This window comes from Ambystoma mexicanum, chromosome 4p, assembly GCF_040938575.1.
Source record: "Ambystoma mexicanum isolate Mex_15411 chromosome 4p, UKY_AmexF1_1, whole genome shotgun sequence".
NCBI lineage: Eukaryota > Metazoa > Chordata > Amphibia > Caudata > Ambystomatidae > Ambystoma > Ambystoma mexicanum.
In genome coordinates, this window is record NC_090927.1 from 374,596,997 (window position 1) to 374,618,211 (window position 21,215).

The window sequence follows — 21,215 nt, forward strand, 5'->3', positions numbered from 1 at the left end:
GGTCAACATTATTTTTAAATATTGTGTAAGTTAGGGAGTTAGGCCCCCGAGTTCTGGAGTGACTAGCGCTCGATATACTTTTAGCAACATCTTCCAAAGTAAAATGGAGTGTCCAGGTAGTTTCATTCTCTGTGTGAGGAATGAAGGGAGATCGCACTCCCGCTTTATACAATTCTCTAAAATGGCAATTCCTGATGTCTTCTCTAATTGGATTGGCTAGGATTAAAGTTTGCATTGTTTCAAAATCATTAATCAATCCCCAGAAGGTATGCAAACTTCCTTCCTTTAGAGAAGAGAACAAGCTTTAATACCAGCTTGAAGGAATGTGGCCCTATACATCTCGGACCAATTCTTCAATCTCTGCTTGATACCTTTGATCTTAATCTGCAGAGACATACAATGGCCCAACCCAGAGGCTTTTACATGAATTTTACCAGGGATACCCGACAGCCTTCTTTTGCCATATTTGGGCAACACCCTCTCGGTGTACTGGTTAAAAGAGGATGAAGTATAGATTGATCTCTTTAATTCTAGAGACAAGCTCTCAAAATCATTCAAAATTGACACATTGAATGATGATATCTTCTTATCATTCCATCTTAAATGACTGTTTTGGGAGTTTACCTTAATCTGAGAGTTGTAGTACAATGCATTGCAATTAGAATAATTCCATTCAAAGTCAGCGATCAACATTGCATGGTTACTGAAGCCATTATGAACCACCTCAAAAGAACTGTTCATATTGTATAAAGCCGCATTTTTCAAATATGTGGTCAGTGCAGGAGGATGCCGTAGCACCAAACCATGTATTCAATTTTCCTTTATCACTCTCATTGTCAGAATGAAGCAGTTGAAGATCCCATCCCTCCAAATTCAAACGCCACAGTTGGCCTTGTATGGTTTTACGCCTTGTGGCACTGAGTCCCGCTCCTCCCTCATCCCCACCCATCATTGAAAGTTGCAGCAGGATGTCTTTCATTGGCAAATCACCTCCCAGAAGGGACTGAGAGGAACAATCAACATTGAAATCACCCAAGACAATCACGTGGCCACCTGGACATAGTAAATACAACTCCTCAAACTTTTGGTTAATCTTTTGCAGGGCCAGAGACAATTACCCTCCGTGCCCCAGTAGATGATAAACAAAAGAAGATTCTTAAGGTTGGAAATACCCTACACTTTAATGGATACCACAAGAAGACTCTTACATAAAACAGAATAATATGTGATGCATAGGCCCCCAACTTGTGGAACAGCAATCAATAGGCCCCAGGAGGGGCGGCCCCTTGCGCGCTGTAATGCCGGTACCCTAACTATATCATACCCTTCAAGGAGGGGAAGACCTCTGATCCAAGCTTCTTGCAGACAGAGCAGGGTATGGGTATGAAGGTAATCACACAAGATCCTATTAGTGCACAATACAGAAAAACCCAGAAAATTCCAAAAGAGTATTGTAAAATCAGAGACCATGCTAAAGTTTAACTTTTTTTTCATTTAGTTAAGCTATGGACTCTCTTAAAGTGATGGCAAACTACCTCCAACTCTCCTTCTCCTTCCCCACAGGACAATCAGGATACGCCGGCCCAAACCTGTCATTCGAGGCAACCTTCTTGATGGGTAAGGACCTACCATCTCCACCCCTAGACTCCTTATGGACAACTTGGGAAGGATAGGGCCTCAGGTTGTAACCTAGTTTTTGAAGATTTAACTAGTTTAATGTCTTTAGTTGTAAGTAACCTCAGGGATGCTATCTCATTAAATAATGCTATTTAAGATATAATTTAAGATATACTCCCCTGTTCTAAAATAGCATGATTATGAGTAGCATATGCTGGCGGCAGTGCAAACTCTAAAGATACGCCATTCCTGAGAAAGGGCATGGTGTATGGCAGCGCTCATAATCATTGTAGCCACATCTAATTTGATATCACACATGTGTCAGCTCCTGTGTCCAGCTCAGCTGTGGAAGGTGCTGTATATTCTGGCCAGACATGCTGGTCCTGCCAAGTGACAGGGAAGGAAAATGAACGTCTATATCTCTTCTTTGTGCTCTTTGTCAGGGTATGTAACACCCTTCTATAGAGACAGCCACTCAACAGGAAGCAGTCCTTGCCCCAGGAATCAAAGGAGTAAACCCATTCATTCAAAAGCATTAGCCTCACACCTGGCTGCTGCATACCAAAGGTAATTTCATCCTATTGAGAACGGGACGGGACGGGTTTAGTGTAGAGAGGGAGAGCGATGTCCACTCCACTTGCTCTATGAGTGTGATCTCAGAAGGCAAACTCCACTTCTTTCATGAACAGGGATTGGACCCCTAAAGCAGGCTAGCTTTGGGCATTTGCCTTTAAAAGAAGGGGTCTCACTTCACTTCTTGAATCATCTTTTGGACTCCAACCTTCCACATGGTTTGTGTTATAAACAGTCTGGGTATGTTGTACATGAGATGTCTGGCATTATGAAGGGTTGTCCTACACCCAACAGGAAATGGCTGTGGTTCTGACCGTGCTCATAGTAGAAGGTGAATTCAGAAGATATAAACAGGCTCCTTTAATGAGGATGGCGTGGAAACAATATCAGAGGGTCAAACCAAACAAGGAGAACATAGTTATAGGGACAATGAGTTGCAGACTGGAAGCCTTGATCATCCATACCCAGGACGGCCCATGTCCCTACAATTAGGTGGGGATAAAGAAGAGGAAATCCCCCTGAAATACCCTCCACAGTCCTTTACGGGAAGAGTGGGGCTAAAAAATGAGCAATTTGAGAATATTGAACCTTTGTGGCATTTAGTGAAAGAGAGAATGATTGAGGATTTTCACAAATGTAGAAACTTCCATGATTTATGTATATGTCTGGATTTATTAGATACATCTCAACAATATGTTCTCCCAGTCAAAATAGACAATGTATGTCAAACTGACTTGTCTTGGAATACAAATGTGGTCAATATGAGCTGCCAAACCCTTGAGCTAGATTTTGGTCAAACAGAATATCTTTTTAATTATCAATCCCAGACAGTGGACCCGTGAAAGCATGGTTCAGGCGCTGAGGATAAAACCTGTCAGACTGAGTTGGATGCCTTGTATATGGCTAAACGTCTAAAGGATGAAGATTATAAGCAACAGCACCTCGACTCCTTCCCCCCCCCATGCTTGATCAAGGCCAAGCGCAATATTGTACAGCCACAGCTGTGGTTCCTAATCCAGCAGACAGCTCAAGGTTGACCTCATTGTTGGGCGTACAATGTGGTGACAGGAAAACCAAATCTAGGCCCTCTACGAGGGAGCGAATTGACAAAACACAGATGCCCCCTATTTCTGATGAATTCTTACTAGAAACTGTGTTAGACCAAATACATTGTATTACTACTAATGCCATCACTCCAGTAGGGAGCTCTCAGGAATAAGATTATGGCCTGACTTAGTCAAAGGTCCGGACAAGGGGTGAAAAGAACCCTGGAATTAAAGTTGTTACAGATAATTAAGACTGAACACTGGTGCTCACACGTGAATAGGGAATGCATACTGCATGGCTGCGGGCATAATAATCTTCCACTGTTTCTTGCTAACTGTAATAACTTTATGAATGAATTGAAGCTCAATTTAAATGCCTTCACAGGGTGCCCTGTTTTCATAAATTCAGTTTGTAGGCAGTAGCTTTCCTTTACTCCATGTTGTCCTGGTCTTCAGTTTATTATGATTGTTTATGGACAACTGAACCTTCAGCTTAGTTTCCTGTGGGGAGACACTGCTTTTTACTAAAGATGTATTGGTCTTTGACCTAATGTGTGTCTTCGTATTCATGGCATGGTGTTTTAAGTTATTACTACTTATTGTTGTATATGTTTTGTTCTTGTTAGTGCCCTTATGCCCACGGGCCAATACAGTGCTGTATAAATTAAATAAACATAAACATAACCAAGAAGATTTCATTGGACTTCTGTTGAGAAAGTTGATCTCTCCAAAGTCCTCCAGTTGTGAGATAAAGACAGGTGATCTAAGATGGAGGCAAACACCTAACCATCCCAGGGACCATTGGGGGGTGAACCTGCTGCTGGAACAAGAGCTGCCTCTTGCCAGTCACAGCAGTACCCAGGAGCTTACTATTCTGAAGGATTCATGCAATTGTGTGCATGGAGCCTGTTTGGGAGTATGTGAAAAGGACTCATCTTGTCCCTGAGTCCGTTGATTGGGACTCACACCACTCTGAGAAGAAAAACCGCCGGGGTCCTAGTATTTTTGCTGTTGAACAGCTTGAAGATGTTTTCAAGAAACGTTTGACACATTCAAACCACCCGAACCACCCGAATCATCCTTTGCTGCCTTTTGCACTCTCCCGATCTTTGTATCACTTGCACAGTGCCAAGAAGTCTTATTCAGTGCTGTCGGACCACCAAGAACGACACAAAGGTACTATTGACTACCCACTTGGTTCCGTTAATGAGCTCTAAAGACTTGTTACAACACATTTATCAACATCAATGTTATGTGTGATGTCATCTTTAATGTCCTGGGTGTTAGGCTTAGCAATGCACGTAAATGGTGTGAGTTATGGTTGCTTAGATTACTATGTGCAGTGGAGTGTGGTAGCACTGTGAAGTGTAACATTCCTTTAGTGAAATCTTTTTACTGAATGTACATATATATGTATGGCAGGGAAGGGAAAGAAAGGGGCTAAACAAGTGATGTTGTCATTGATGTCATCAGCGACATGTGAGATGACATCTTTCATGGTCTGGGTGTCAGTGTTAGCACTGCACAGGGGTGGTGGCAGGGTTGGGGGTTTAGTTGACCATAACTGTCGAATTTCAGGGGTTTTTCGGTTTTAATTTGAAGCATAAAGGGGTGGTGGAAAGTTTTTTTTAGTGAAGTGTGCAGGTTTTTGTTGGGGCAACTTAACCATAATGTCCCCTCAACAAAGTTTTTTTTGTAGTGAATTGCACTAGTTTTTGGAAGGGCAACTGAACCCTAACGTCCCCTTATCAAAGTGTGTTTTGTAGGGAAATGTACAGGTTTTTGGAAGGTGGAATTTAAGCATGAAATTGTGGCAATGAAGTTGGTGAGCAGAATATGTACTGTAATCATTTGATTTTGAGAGGTATGTAGTATAATCTATGTTCTTGCCATACATTTAACATAGAACATTCAGAACTCCCTCCCTATTGACAGGAGAAAGGGACGGACTGAGCGCCTGATTGTGGACGGGGTCGGACAGGATCAACATTACCCAAAGAGGCAGGGGTATCTGAAAATGTACAATTGTCTTACACAAAAAGGGTGAAACGGTGAAGAAGGGCATAAAGATTTTGTAAGTAGTAATAAGTAAATATGGAAATTAGAAGGTGGCAAATGGAAAATACACATTTAATAATCATGTAGAATGAAGTGGATGGTACCAAATAAAAAAGAAAGGATGCCACCACTGTAGTCACTTCACAGAAATTCAGCAGCTTGGAACGATAGTGGACCGACGCATTTGGAAGAAGGGATATTACAGCAAAAGAGTGAGTGCAGGTCATTATTATGAATTGGGTGTGTTTTTTTTAAGTATGTGGTGCAGAAATAATAATTTCTTTCTGTTGTTTTGACTCAGAAATGGCTAGTACTTTGGAGTGGTTGGAGGAGTATTTCCCGAAGGACGAAATGTCTGAAGACAGGGAGAACAATGGTACAAATTGGTCTGCATATGGAGAATAGTGACCAGTATTTTATAGGCATTTAACTTGTGGTATTTGTTTTTTCAACAGAGCAGGAAAAAAAAGATGAAAGGGCATCAGAAGAGGTAGAAGAAGACAGCATTGAAAGGATAGAGTTGAAAATTGATGTTTTGAACAACAATTTTCAAACTTCACGGGAGTTTGTGGAGGACGTTTTGAGAAGGAAAGTTCGGTACCATTGCCCCACCTGCACCTGCCCTGCTTCTCCATTCCCTAGTGAACCATGCCCAAACCTGCAACAGGAAAGTAGTGTTTCGACGAAGTATCCAGCCCTTCTTCCCCTCACAAATCTTCCCCTCATAACCAGCCCGTGTTAAATCCAAATTCCCCCATATTTGTTTCAGTGTCCGCTTCCCCTGCTGTTTCTTTAGAGTGATGTGTGTTTTTTGTGTATAGTAAGTGGTTTTGTATAGTAGATGTAGAGATAGAGTATGTGTTGACATTTTTTTTTTAAAGACGTAAAATGTTCGCGGACAGCGCGCCTGTTCGACCTATCCGCAAGCAATGGAATGTGGGTGCTGTCTAATGCCAGGTAAGATGGATGTGATGTGTGACAGCACCATCTTTTCACAATGTGCGTACATAAACAGAAAGGGGTGTCCGAAGGATATACTAACTCAGCGTATCGCTTGGGAACAAGATAATACATGGTGGTACAACACACAAGATGTCCGGAATGGGTGTAAATGAGTAGAAAGGGAGTGTGTGAAGGACAGTATATCGGTTCGTATTGGGCGCAGTCAAAATGGTGCCGTCCGTAGAACAGGCACGGTGGGCGGCAAGGTCGTAGGCAAACAAAATGGAGTTGTCCTAAGGACATTGCAACTGTCCGTACAGTGAACATAGCATGCGAGCACATGCGCAGTACAAACGAAAAGATTGGCAATATTGCGCCAGTTCCTAACTGTCCATCTCACTTGTGTCGTACTTTGAAGTACTTTGAGAACCCGAACACTCTCCGTAGGACACTTGTGCGCATGCGCATGTGTGATTCTTTGCATTCGCTGTCTGGGGGACTTTATGAAGGGGGCAGATGTGTTGAGGACGTCATCTTGTGGCCTCACCTACGCTGAGCGTGGGGACTAGTTTCTGCGGTTTGTGTGCTTCTGAAACACTAAAAATGAACTTGTAGACACAAGGCTAAGTATTGTGGAGAGGAAAAATGTAATTTTAAATTTCACACATCCCAAACAATAGGCCACCTCAGGAGTTGCTGTGTAAAATTGAGTGTACTGCTTTGTAAGGATGAAGATGGTCACGAGGCAACCCCTGCACCCCTTCAAAAGGCCACACCCCAGGAGCGCATCTTCATTGTCCTTCTAGCTATAGCAGATAGAGGTGTGTTGCCTTTACTGCTGTAGTGACGAAAAGGAAACCAATTGCTATGGCTTCCATGGCTGCTGTTGGGTTATTAGCCTCTGCATCTCCCTCAAAACCGCCACCATCATCACCTCACCAAGGGCCTGCAGAGAGATATTTGGGTGAAGATGTAGAGATTGAGGAAGAAGAGGAGGAAGAGAATGAAGTGGAGGAACTCCACACTAGGAGCACTCGCCGGGAGTCATGGGTGTGGCGGTTGTTTTCCGTTTACGGGAACATACCAAAAGCGCGTGCGAACCTGGTGAAGTGTAACCAGTGCGATGTAGTGTTGAGTCGCAGGAGATTTGGAGCGTACAGTTTTGGTACGACAACCATGAAGCGCCACCTCACTTCGTACCACACTGCGGACATTTGCAAGGTGGTGCCATGTGAAGAGCGTAGTCGTTTGAGTTCCTCCACAGCATCGTCGGAATCCGATCCTCCCACCACAAGAGACACTCCTGTGGGGGAGCGCCTCCCTCCAGCTGCTTCACAAGCCATTTGCAATGCTGTGGACCCTTACCTTTCGAAGGTGACAGTAGTGTGCATATATTGTGACGCAGTACTCTGCATAGGGGAGAGTCTTCGAAGTGCTTTTGAGGCTGCAGTCAGCGAGCACCAGAAGATTTGCTCCTTACCTAAATAAAGATCACCCTTAATATGTATCTTTTCAGTTGCCCTTTCTTATCCCCGTGGCTGGTGTCCCTTCCTTACCCTCCTCTCACCTCTTCTCCAAGTGTGTGTAGTGCTGTTAATCAATGAATGTAAAAACAACAGAAATTACAGAAAAGGCTCTTTTTAGAACCGCCTTTCTCAGTGTAACAATAGAACTATGAAGTTAAGGCCGTAGAGCCCTGCGGAGTGCAGCAAAAGTTTGCGGACAGTCGTAGAGGGCAAACAGGGAGGGTGCAAGCAGAGCAAACGCAATAAAGTGTACATTGGGAGTAAGTGGCGGCTCTGAAAAGAGCCTTTTGGTGGTGTGTTGTGTGGGTTGAAAAGGAGTGGATTGGGTGAAACGGATTGTCAGATAGGTTAGTGTGATTGCAAAAGTGGGTGCAATGCATTTTGTAAATTGTGAAGAAACATCTGATTGCCTGCATATGTGAGGTGGACTCCATCTCTGCAGAAAATGAAATTGCTACGAAACAAAATGTTTTCATTGTGGAAAGAGGACATACCAACATCTCTTAAAAAGGCACACACAGCCTTATTGTGTCTCGCTTTCTCCATTTGTGGACCAAATGCAGAAGAACGTAACCATATTTGTCTTTGGACAATACAGGAATAAAGTATTTGACAATTTGGAAACATGTCAATGAGCTTCGCAAGTCCTTCCTTCATGGCAAATTGTAAAGAAATTCCAGATACATGGCCTAAACTGTTTCCGCCACAATGAAGGATGAGTACATCTGGAGGACACTCTCTCTGTAAAGTAACACAAAGAGGCACCAAGTCCAGCCATTTCATGCCGCGCACGCCATGCCAGTGCACTTCCGCATGTGGAAATCTGAGATTTGTAGATAAACTGCAGTTTTCGGCATGCACCTTCAACCAATGTATCCATGAGTCTCCCACAATCCAGACAATCTGTTTTCGAGCATGGAAAGCCATGGCTGTGTGGTGTCCTGTGAGGGAGAAGACGGTCTTACTAAAGTACATTGGTCAGAACCCACCTACTGAACTTTATGGACCAATCCCTATCGCCGCTCATTCTCATTTACATACGGCTCCACCCTTCAGTCCCCGGTGGTGATATGTGCTGGCAGTTAACTACCGCCATGTTCGCTTACATGTAGAGGAGCAGAGCGTGAGGACGGGACATTAAAGTACTAATCCCTTTTTTCCCCTTAAAGATGGGCTCTGAGAAGAGCCTTTTTTTTAAAAAAAATTTGGCCACATATCATACAGACATGTGGTACTTTATGCATTTTTTTGTAGTTTTTGTCCTTGCTTTACTTTTGCCAACATTACAGAACCTTCTCTAAAGCAAGCCTTATGTTCCAAAAGAACATTGCATTTCCCAAAGAGGATAGTACAACGCCATCTCCTTCAAAGTAATGCGCATTGCTGGGAGCAATGTTATTGTGGCTACAAAAAAACATACCAACTCGCAGCATGAATGCACGCATGCCGCGATTGATGATGCACCTCCCGATGCTTTGATCTGGACAGAAACAGAAGTGTTGGTCCATTGTAGTCTGGGGATTAAAGCAGAAAAAAATATGTTGGGAAGATGGTCATGATTGCTTCAACCAACTGTGCCAATTCTGCCAACAAAGCACATGAAGTCAGGTATCCCAAGTGGCAAGCACCGTAGTGCAAAATTACCACATGAGGAGTGGTAATTCGACACATGTCTCTGCAAACTTGCAGAATTGCCGCAGCATTGGCATCAGTGTCAGTGCTCCAGATCACCTCCACTCCTCGCACATCAAAATGGTGTGCCACATGCCTACTCTCGGCATAGTGTTGTAAGCCTTGCACAAAAATGTCTCCAGCAGCTAAACACCGACCCTCTGCACCTCTGCCATTTTCAGTGTGTGCACCGTCTTTGGACACAAAAGAGTAATGTGAACATCTGATTGGCTGATGGCTACAGTCGTCTTTCCATGCAGGATTAGCTGTAGAACCCCGTATGTGACACGCCCTACCAGCAGACAAGCGTTGACTACGTGCAGCACGTACCTTTTACCCAGTCCTTCCACCCTTTCTACAGCGGCACCAAAGCGAGTCCATCATTGGACACAACTAAGCGGGCGCACAATCACCCACCAATCAAATAGAACCTCGCTAATTTTAACTCCGTCATCATCATTGCGCACTTCAAAATTACTGTTGATGATTCTTAATGGAAATCGCATACCATTGCAAAGCACCTACTTCACAAGCTACTGTGCAAGGATTGCGAATTTCTACGTACAGCTCCATGCATGACCACATGCATCAGTATAGAGTGCAGGTATGTTCATTCTAATCAGAGTACATGTGGAAGACTTATAATTTAAAATAGACAAAATAATGCCAGTAAATTCCATAGGAAGCACATAACAACGCTCCCCCTTGTAAAGTGCAAGAATGCCGATTTGCCATTAACAATTTGCTCGACGACTTACTTTCTCTTTCATAACCTGTACATACGTTGCAAGCATGCCTATTTAGGCATAGCTCTCAACCATTTTTGTGTGAAGTGTGGGTGAAATGAACTGCTTTGTTTTTGGCGGATGACACGCCCACTGGAATGGATGGCCATGCAGGAGGCTTGGCGGGTGATTCCGATCTTTACAAGGCGGTGAGTTGAGAAGTATAATTTAGGGCAGACCTTAATTTAGTATGTGAAAATGGCGCAGTTCTGTCCTCTGTACTTCCAACAGTAATGCTACTTGCAATGTGAGCGTATGACAATAGTAATCACTCCCGATTGTGGTGCTGACATGTCCTTCGGAGGGTCTCCTGATTTTTGGCCATCGTGCTTTTCATTAAGAAGTACAAAAAGCTTGCCCATCTACTACGTTGCCCTATTGCTTACAAACCTCTATCCTATGCATAGTACACCTTGTAAAGAACAAGGCATTTCCAAACCCGTAAAAAAAGATAGATATGTTGAAGGACTTTGAAGTACCATATTGATAGTAGTATAGAAAGAGTGCGCAGAGAGAAGTGAAATGTGCACGTGGATTGGGTTGAAACATGAAAGTTGAATCGTATGACGAAAGAAGTGGAAGTAAAGACTGCAGCCCGTGGTTATGATTAATTCAAAACCTTCCAGCCAACAACTTTCTGTTTTGCTAAAGTCACCCCGAGTGGGACGGGTATGCCCAGACGTGGGTCCCGAGTCTGCCGGGCCTAGAGACCCAAGCTACTCCTCACTGATGACGCCCAACAAGCCTGAAACATGTCTGGTGATGCTTGTGGTCTCATGCAGAAGGGATGTGACCTAGCAGTTCGGGCTGGACTGCCCCTTTTGGGGTAGGACCAAGCCTGATTTGCATATGGTTTTTTCCCCTTCTGTAATGGCTTGGCAGGCTGAAAAACGATGGTCTGGAGGGTTGCCCAGAGCTTTGCCCGTGGTTATTATTAATTCAAAACCTTCCAGCCATCAACTTTCTGTTTTGCTAAACTCACCCCGAGTGGGACGGGTATGCCCAGACGTGGTTCCCGAGTCTGCCGGGCCTAGAGACCGAAGCTACTCCTCACTGATGACGCCCAACAAGGCTGAAACATGTCTGGGGATGCTTGTGGTCTCGTGCAGAAGGGATGTGACCTAGCAGTTCGGGCTGGACTGCCCCTTTTGGGGTAGGACCAAGCCTGATTTGCATATGGTTTTTCCCCTTCTGTAATGGCTTGGCAGGCTGAAAAACGATGGTCTGGAGGGTTGCCCAGAGCTTTGCCCGTGGTTATGATTCATTCAAAACCTTCCAGTCATCAACTTGCTGTTTTGCTAAAGTCACCCCGAGTGGGACGGGCATGCCCAGACGTGGGTCCCGAGTCTGCCCGGGCCTAGGGACCCAAGCTACTCCTCACTGATGACGCCCAACAAGCTGAAACATGTCTGGGGATGATTGTGGTCTCGTGCAGAAGGGATGTGACCTAGCAGTTCGGGCTGGACTGCCCCTTTTGGGGTAGGACCAAGCCTGATTTGCATATGGTTTTTCCCCTTCTGTAATGGCTTTGCAGGCTAAAAAACGATGGTCTGGAGGGTTGCCCAGAGCTTTGCCCATGGTTATGATTAGTTCAAAACCTTCCAGCCATCAACTTTCTGTTTTGCTAAAGTCACCCCGAGTGGGACGGGTATGCCCAGGCGTGTGTCCCGAGTCTGCCGGGCCTAGAGACCCAAGCTACTCGTCACTGATGACGCCCAACAAGGCTGAAACATGTCTGGGGATGCTTGTGGTCTCGTGCAGAAGGGATGTGACCTAGCAGTTTGGGCTGGACTGCCCCTTTTGGGGTAGGACCAAGCCTGATTTGCATATGGTTTTCCCCTTCTGTAATGGCTTGGCAGGCTGAAAAACGATGGTCTGGAGGGTTGCCCAGAGCTTTGCCCGTGGTTATGATTAATTCAAAACCTTCCAGCCATCAACTTTCTGTTTTGCTAAAGTCACCCCGAGTGGGACGGGTATGCCCAGACGTGGGTCCCGAGTCTGCCGGGCCTAGAGACCCAAGCTACTCCTCACTGATGACGCCCAACAAGGCTGAAACATGGCTGGGGATGCTTGTGGTCTCGTGCAGAAGGGATGTGACCTAGCAGTTCGGGCTGGACTGCCCCTTTTGGGGTAGGACCAAGCCTGATTTGCATATGGTTTTTCCCCTTCTGTAATGGCTTGGCAGGCTGAAAAACGATGGTCTGGAGGGTTGCCCAGAGCTTTGCCCGTGGTTATGATTAATTCAAAACCTTCCAGCCATCAACTTTCTGTTTTGCTAAAGTCATCCCGAGTGGGACGGGTATGCCCAGACGTGGGTCCCGGGTCTGCCGGGCCTAGAGACCCAAGCTACTCCTCACTGATGACGCCCAACAAGGCTGAAACATGTCTGGGGATGCTTGTGGTCTCGTGCAGAAGGGATGTGACCTAGCAGTTCGGGCTGGACTGCCCCTTTTGGGGTAGGACCAAGCCTGATTTGCATATGGTTTTTCCCCTTCTGTAATGGCTTGGCAGGCTGAAAAACGATGGTCTGGAGGGTTGCCCAGAGCTTTGCCCGTGGTTATGATTAATTCAAAACCTTCCAGCCATCAACTTTCTGTTTTGCTTAAGTCACCCCGAGTGGGACGGGTATGCCCAGACGTGGGTCCCGAGTATGCCGGGCCTAGAGACCCAAGCTACTCCTCACTGATGATGCCCAACAAGGCTGAAACATGTCTGGGGATGCTTGTGGTCTCGTGCAGAAGGGATGTGACCTAGCAGTTCGGGCTGGACTGCCCCTTTTGGGGTAGGACCAAGCCTGATTTGCATATGGTTTTTCCCCTTCTGTAATGGCTTGGCAGGCTGAAAAACGATGGTCTGGAGGGTTGCCCAGAGCTTTGCCCGTGGTTATGATTAATTCAAAACCTTCCAGCCATCAACTTTCTGTTTTGCAGTATCATGACAGCTGCAAACACACAAACTAATTGATATTGTTTTTTTAATTCACAGTGAAGACTAGTCGCTTGAGAATCAATAACATCTACACGGCAGACGACATATCCGAAGAGACCTTGGCATCTTCCACAAAAAAGTAAGTACAGCACAACCTTCATATTGTAACTTCTCCTTAAAGAGGCTGTGTGGGTTATTTGTTTACTTTGGGCACCAAAGGAAGCATTCATTTGTAAACCATTTTGCCTACAAATATCCAATTATAGGACAAAGATTAAAAGGTGGAATGGCTGACAAATGGCTGCGTGCTTGGTACTGAAATGACATAGGAAATCCGTAGAAGGTTAGATTGTCAAAAATAGTGGCGGTAGCAAGTTTTTGCCATTTTGGTTATTAATAATGTTTCTCGGCACAAGTAGGGCACTGTGTACTCTCATCTAAAGCACAATGTACTACTATGCAAACAGTAAAGTAGCCTTACCAAATGATAGTTAGAGGTCACTGTGCATTGACACACTGTGCCAAAGAGTTTCCCCATCACACTTAGGCACACATGCACACAGCACACATACATTGGACAACAGACCAAAGAATATATTTGTTTCTCAACAGACACCAAAGAATGCCTACCAAATAGCAGCTCCGTAGAAAGGAACGCAGAATTAGAGCAAATAAAAATAAAGGTACCCAATGTAAGCATCCACCTGTTGCAGAGTTAGGGGAGAATCTTGGTACAAACCACCTAATGCAATTGCGTAACATAATAAAAGAAGTCTTGAGTACCAAAACTGTATGTCCTCCATCAAAAAGTATCACAAAACACAGAAATGATGTCAAAGAAACGGCTTCTAGTACAACTAACAATGTTCCTTATAATCCTGATAGTGTTAGAAGGACCCATAGTAAAAAAAGTATTTTAGCAAAAATGTTTGGTCACAGAGTCCTTCAGAACCTACTAAGAAGAGGACCAAAGTCATCCTCACCCCTTAAAATGTACCAAAGAAAGTTAATTATGCAAGGACTTGTGGCCAGTGCAATCGTTCTCAAAAGGAAGTTGTTCATATTAGGGTTAAAAAGGATGTAAAGCACTAACAAAAGTAAGTACCAAACTACAAATGAAACTCAGCAATAAACGGAATGTAAACAAAAATAATTTTTTACATGTTTGTGGTGGTGAATGGAGTCACACAACAACCACAAGGCCACATTTCAATGAAGAAGCATACAAACAAAATCAAACAAACACAATTGCCATCCATAGCAGTGGACGTGGGTATGAGAAAATCAATACTACCATCATGGAACAAGAAACACTGCTTACAAACTGTCTTCTGAAAACTCAGAATTACCTCTCGATTCAGCAGAACCACACCATCCAGTGTACAAATGGCCGTGCACATCAATGTGTGCCATTCCAAATAAAGCTTTCAAATCTTTACGTGTGTTCCTCAATCAATATGTAAAAGGTAAAGACAAAAGTAAAATCAAAGTGCTGCAAAATATGGATATTTGTGTAGTGCAAAAACATACAGGACTAAAAGGACATTCACTAGCCTGCATTTCTGGGCCTATTTGCAAAAGTACCTTCCATGATATCAAAGGAATATCAGTACATCATTCTAAAGTAAGGAATTTAGTGTACAAAATATATTGTGCAAAAAGTCCAGCTTCAGAATTAGGCAATTTAAATACCACTCTTCTGCATGATACACACAAATACTTAGAAGAAGAAATGGACCGTATTCAGAAAAAGTATTTTGGAAGTGAGAGCCACATAGAAAATGCAATGGTTTTAGAGCATAATAGCGACAATTCTGCACATAGCAACCTTCTATTGCACACATACAGAAAAGAAATACTAAAATTTAAAAGGTCATCGGCTGAAGTACCAAACTATGTGTGTGTATGTTGCCGCAGAAGGTTTTACAAAAGGAACACAACAAATGTGGACATAGCATACAAAATAGAAAACAATGAAGACTCTAAATGATTTTAATTAGCTTTGTACCTTTTAGCTGAAAGCAAATATGAAGTAACTGAATGTCTACTATGTTGCAGTTACTGTACTGAAAAATAAAACAACAACCACACTCCTTCACGTGCAATTACAAATAATTTGGAATTGTTCCCATCACCAAAAATTCTGCATCTTGTATGAGAGCATAATCATTCAAACAGTTCACCCCTTTCAAGCAATTATACGCCTTCATCCAAAAACTGCAAATTTACCTCTCTCTGAATTGGTGAAAGGCATTCGTGGCAAAGTAGTGTACTTGCCCTTAGATCTAACGGAAAATGTACACACTCTAGGAGTGGAACGTTCAATAGAGCATTCTTTAATACTCTTGGTAAATGGAGGACCAACAAAGGACAAAAAAACTTGGCAACAATTAGTAGATTTACAGAAGGTTACACAAGCATTGCAATATCTAAAAGACAACAATGAGTACTACAAGCAAATACATATTGATGAAAGCTTAAGGCAAACAACTGAAATAATTCAAGAGCCATCAGAAACTGGACAATTCGAACTTCTGGATCCAGCTAAAGTATCCACTCTTTTGGACCATTACACAATTCATCCATTGCATTCCAATGAAAGCATAGATGATGCACTAGAAACTTACCAAATGCGACAAACCAAAGGGTCACTAATGAGTATTTGGGAAAAAAGTATAGAAGCACGTGCTTTTCCACTGCTATTTCCTACTGGCAAAGGTGGGAGATACGATGATAGACCCACTCAGATTGGGGCATCAGAATACCGCTCATTACAATTGTATTCCCAAGATCCCAGATTTAGACAAAGTGTGGAATACATATTCCACATTCTGTACGAATGTGAATTCGCAACACTATGTTATGGAGTTGCACACATTCTTAAATCTGGAACGTACTTTCAAAATATGTCAGCTACGCAGTTAATACAAAAAGTACAAGAAAAAGATGAGGTTTTACAATCAAGTATAACAAATTTGTTTGCAAACATGTGCGGTACAAAGGAATACTGGTTTAGACGGCACGGAGATGTGTGTTGCATGATCAGAAACCTTGGACCACCAACTTGGTTTGGTACACTAAGTTGTGCAAAATACGCACGAGAAGTTCCTACGCATAGCAAACAGCAACAAAAACAACATAGATATATTAACACCTGGAGAACTTTGCTCTCTAGATCCAGTTAATGTCTCAAGATATTTCCATCATTGTTTCATTGCAATGCTACACTTTATTTGCATTAAAAGTGTTCCTCCCCTTGGAGAAGTCCAACACTTCTTTTGGAGAAAAGAATATCAAGCGAGAGGAGCACCACATATTCACATGCTGTTATGGATCAAAGGTGTACCACAATTTGGCCACGACAGTGATAGCACTGTTTTGCAGTTTATCCAAAAATATTTCACATGTGAAATCCCTTCACAACAGAGTCATAGTGAGCTGCATGGGCAGATTTTACAATTTCAAAGACACAAATGTGGCAAATATTGTCGCTGTAAATACAAAAACAAAGATAAATACTACACCAAATGCCGCTTTGGTTTCCCCAGACCAGTTACAGAAACAGGTGAAGTAAACAACTTCATGTCTTCAGTGTGACATAGTGTTAAAGGTAAATCACCTAAAAACACATATTACATAAAAAGAAGTGAAGAATCAAAGTATATCAATGATTATAATGCAATCATTGCCCTATTATGGAATGCAAACATAGATGTGCAGTACATTGCAGACAATTCAACTGCTGTTGCACGATATGTTACAGCCTACTTAACAAAAGCTGAAAAAACAGAGCTTCAAGACCTCTGGGATGACCTACCATCAGACAAAACATTATCACAGAAATTGTACAGCCTAGGCATAGACATGCTCTCTCATAGAGAATGTGGGGCCTATGAAGTAGCAGATCATTTAACCGGCACTGCTTTGTACGGAAAATAAGACAACGTAGTATGGCTCAGTCTTGGTCCTGCAAAATCTAGAAAAAGAGTGCTAAAATCATATGAGGACATAGAAACTATTGCCAGAAATTATCCCAACAGCCAAGACATTCTGAAAAACAATGTACTGGACACATACTATCCGAACAGGAGTAACACTCTGGAAAGCATATGTCTATATAACATAGCTCAAAACTTTGCATACAAAAATAAACCTGATGAAAGTAAACATAGATATAGAGTGACCGATTGTGAAGGGAGCTTAGTGAAACTTAACAAATGAAGCTTAATTATTCATATGAAGTTGTCATTAAAAACTCCTCAACAGAAAGAACTATGTCTCTTTTACAACTTTTCAAACCATGGAGGAAGGAGGAAGACATACTAGATAATTATGAGTGCTATGAAGATGCTTTTAAAGCAAATGAAAGCACTATCACCGATGTTAACTTTACGCAGTACAAAACAATGTTACACAATGAGCAGCAACATGAAGAAGAAATTCAGGGCCAACTAGATAAAGACTCTTCCGACCGCAGTCAACCTTCTGTAACAGGAAGTCAAGAGCCATTAGGACAACCACTGATATCAAATGAGGCTGAAGTTGCTATGGCAGAAGTAGAAAACACCATGTATCAGTATCAAGAAGATACAGAGGACTTAACTGTGCAACAAGGAAAACTACTTAAAAGCGATCAGCGCACCATTTTTGAAGAGGCAACAAAACAAATTGTGCATGGCATACAGCACGGAAATAAAGAATGTACCTGCCAAAATTACAAACCTATACTGCTGTACGTCAGTGGGGAAGCTGGATTAGGGAAAACATTCTTAATCAAAATTATTAGCAAGTTCCTGCAGCAATTGACAAACAAGAAACTGGCAGCTGTTGTAACAGCCCCCACAGGTTTAGCAGCCTACAACATAGGCGGTGTGACTTTACACCGATTACTACTGCTTCCAGTAGAGCATCAAAATAAGTTAGACTACTACAAACTTTCTGCAGAAGCTGCAATGGAATTACAGAGAGTATTGACGCAAATGAAAATGCTACTAATAGATGAAGTGAGCATGGTCTCCAATCTAATGTTGGCTTTGATTCATCTCAGATTGCAAGAAGTACTTAAGAGTAATAAGGAAGAACTTTTTGCTGGGAAACACATTATTGTTTTCGGAGATCTTCTACAATTGACACCAGTAAAAAGTGAACCCATTTTTAAAACCTTAGGCCACAAACTCTGCCGAAAACTGTTGGTAGCATAGGTAATGATAACCTTTGGCAACATTTCCAATACAGAGAATTAACTGAGAACATGCAGCAATCTGCAGATCTCACTTATGCCAACATCTTAAAAAGTATTAGAGTTGGTGTATTATCGCAAGAAGCACAAGCTGTATTGAAAAAGAGGCATATACATGCACTTTATGGAGATAATGCATGCGCAACTGATGTTATGGAACAAATAGTGCACAAAAACGTCAATTGTATGGCCTTAATGCCAACTCTTGCCAGCTGTTTAAAATTCAATGAAACAATGCTAAAGAAAGAAATGCAAGCAATAATAGAAATTAGCGCCACAGACAAACTAAACGTACATGGTTTGACAGTACCCATGTGTGAGCAAGCCACGACAAATAAAATAGTTTAGAACATTCAATCTCCTACACAGCTGGGTTGGAAAAAGTATTGAAATTATTAAATTGTAGAGTAATGCTTAAACGTAACCTTGACGTAGAGCAAGGGCTAGTTAATGGAGCACTGGGCATAGTTGTTGGCTTTCAATCATACCCACTGGATAACAGCATTCAGTTTGTAAATATTCGCTTTGATAAAGTTTCAGAAGTAAAAAGGATAGGGCGCTCAATGGCTCGATTCCTTCTCTTCAAAGACATGTATGTACGTAGAGAGCAATTTTCTTTAACTCTTGCATATGCAGTTACCATTCATAAATCCCAAAGGCTTAGTCTAGATAAAGCATTGATAGATATAGGAAAGGCAGTGTTTAAGGAAGGCATGAGCTACGTAGCATTATCACGCTTACGTACACTTGACGGTCTTTTGTTAATTAACTTTGATCCAAGTAAAGTCCAAGCTGACATTCCTTGCATTCTAGAATATAATAGATTGTGTTTACTGTACACCCCTCATCTGAAACAATACCCTGTTCCAGATAAAGTGAAACGTGGTAAAAGAAAAGTAAATTAAACAGGAATGCAACAGAATGCAACAGGAAATTCTGCAAAAAAAAGAAAAGAAGCTAAAGTATCATCAATTGCCGCAAACATAGAAGAACCTATTAGGGAATGTGAACCAGGCATGTCGGCAAAGAAGCAACAGAAAAACCGGAAAATGCACTCAGGTACAGAACTTGCTGGCCCATTCAAATTCACAAATGAAAGTGGGGTAAGTTGCTATGCAAATGTTGCAATGAATATTCTATTTCAATTGCCACCAATTGTGAACAATATTTACCTGCACAGCACAAACCAATTGTGTTTGCAAATGTTAGTACTGCATAGAAATGCAACAAGCAATCCTGACAACACATACAGTGTTTATGGAGCAAGGCAACAATTGGACGACTGTGCTGGAATGGTGAAATTCACTATGAACTCACAAGAAGATCCACAAGAATTTCTAATGTACATACTATTAGTACTGGAAAACAAAACTATACATGTAAATGAAATCTTCCAAATTTCGTACATGTGGAAACATACATGCACTCTCTGTAACAAAGTGATACAGGAAGAAATCCCAAATGAGCGATTTGTGTATATTTCCATACCAAATAGTGAAAGCAATCCTTTTCAGCAACTTGTACAAAATGAAACCATGGCAGATTATGTAGTATTTGCAATTCAGACAATCGCTCTACCTTACTGATACAATCACATAGTGCCTACATAATGCTAATGATTCTATGGTATAATGCAGATGGCACCAAAAACAACTGCAAACTAACTGGATTTACACACGGTCAAATGTCACTTGGAAAGAAAACCTTTACAACAGTAGGAATAATCTACCATGCAGGAGCTACAACCAATGCAGGTCACTACACTGCATACATTAAAAAGAATTGTGGATAGTTTGAATGTAATGATAGCACCATTACTCTAAAGCAGAGGTTGCCAGCTAACCTAACAAATGTGTATTTAATGTTCTTGAAGCTAAGATTTACGAAATAATGTGCACTTCAAAATTGTGAACAAAGTAAGTGAAAGACTACAAACAGTTAGAATACACCCACAGGTATCTAACTACCCAACAGGATGGAAGAATGACACAAATAAATGATTATCACAGATTGTTGGAAACCAATGTACAGGCAGAATACACCTATACGTATCTAACTGTAGTTGAAAATGGGCAGGAAGGCAACAAAGAAAAATTTAATGGGAAAGATACAGGAAACAGGATATGTCAAAGACACAAATGAATGAGTATCACAAATCTGTAGGAACACATGCACAGTTAGAATACGCCTCCAGGTATCTAACTACTCCACAGGATGGAAGAATTACACAAATAAATGATTATCACCGATCGTTGGAAACAAATTCACAGGTAGAATATGCCTATAGGTATCTAAGTGTTATTAAAAATCATCAGGAAGGCAACAAAGGAAACATTAATGGGAAAGATGGAGGAAACAGGATGTAACGACACAAATGAATGAGTATCAAAAATCTGTAGGAACAAATGCAGAGTTTGAATACGCCTACAGGTATCTAACTGTTGATAAAAATGGGCAGGAAGGCAACAAACATAACATTGATCAGAAAAATGAAGAACGCACTGAAATGATAAAATGAAGTACTTAGTTGTATAAGACATGAAGGATTTTTTTAATCCCAAAAGGATCTTTGCACAGTACATTGGTTTGTAAAGTAAAAATGAGGGTCTGAAAAAAAATTAACTGTCTATTAAACAATGTGGTAAATGTGGAAAATCTGCAACCATTAACAAACCTTTTTCTTTCATCACAGAAATGGAAAAAGTGATACTTCCGCCAAGTACGAAAACCAAACACAAATGTTTTTGGATTCTAAACAAAGTAAGGAGTAAGTATATTGGCAGGCATTTTCTACACATGGGAATGTACTCGCCTAATGTGTGGTAGTAAT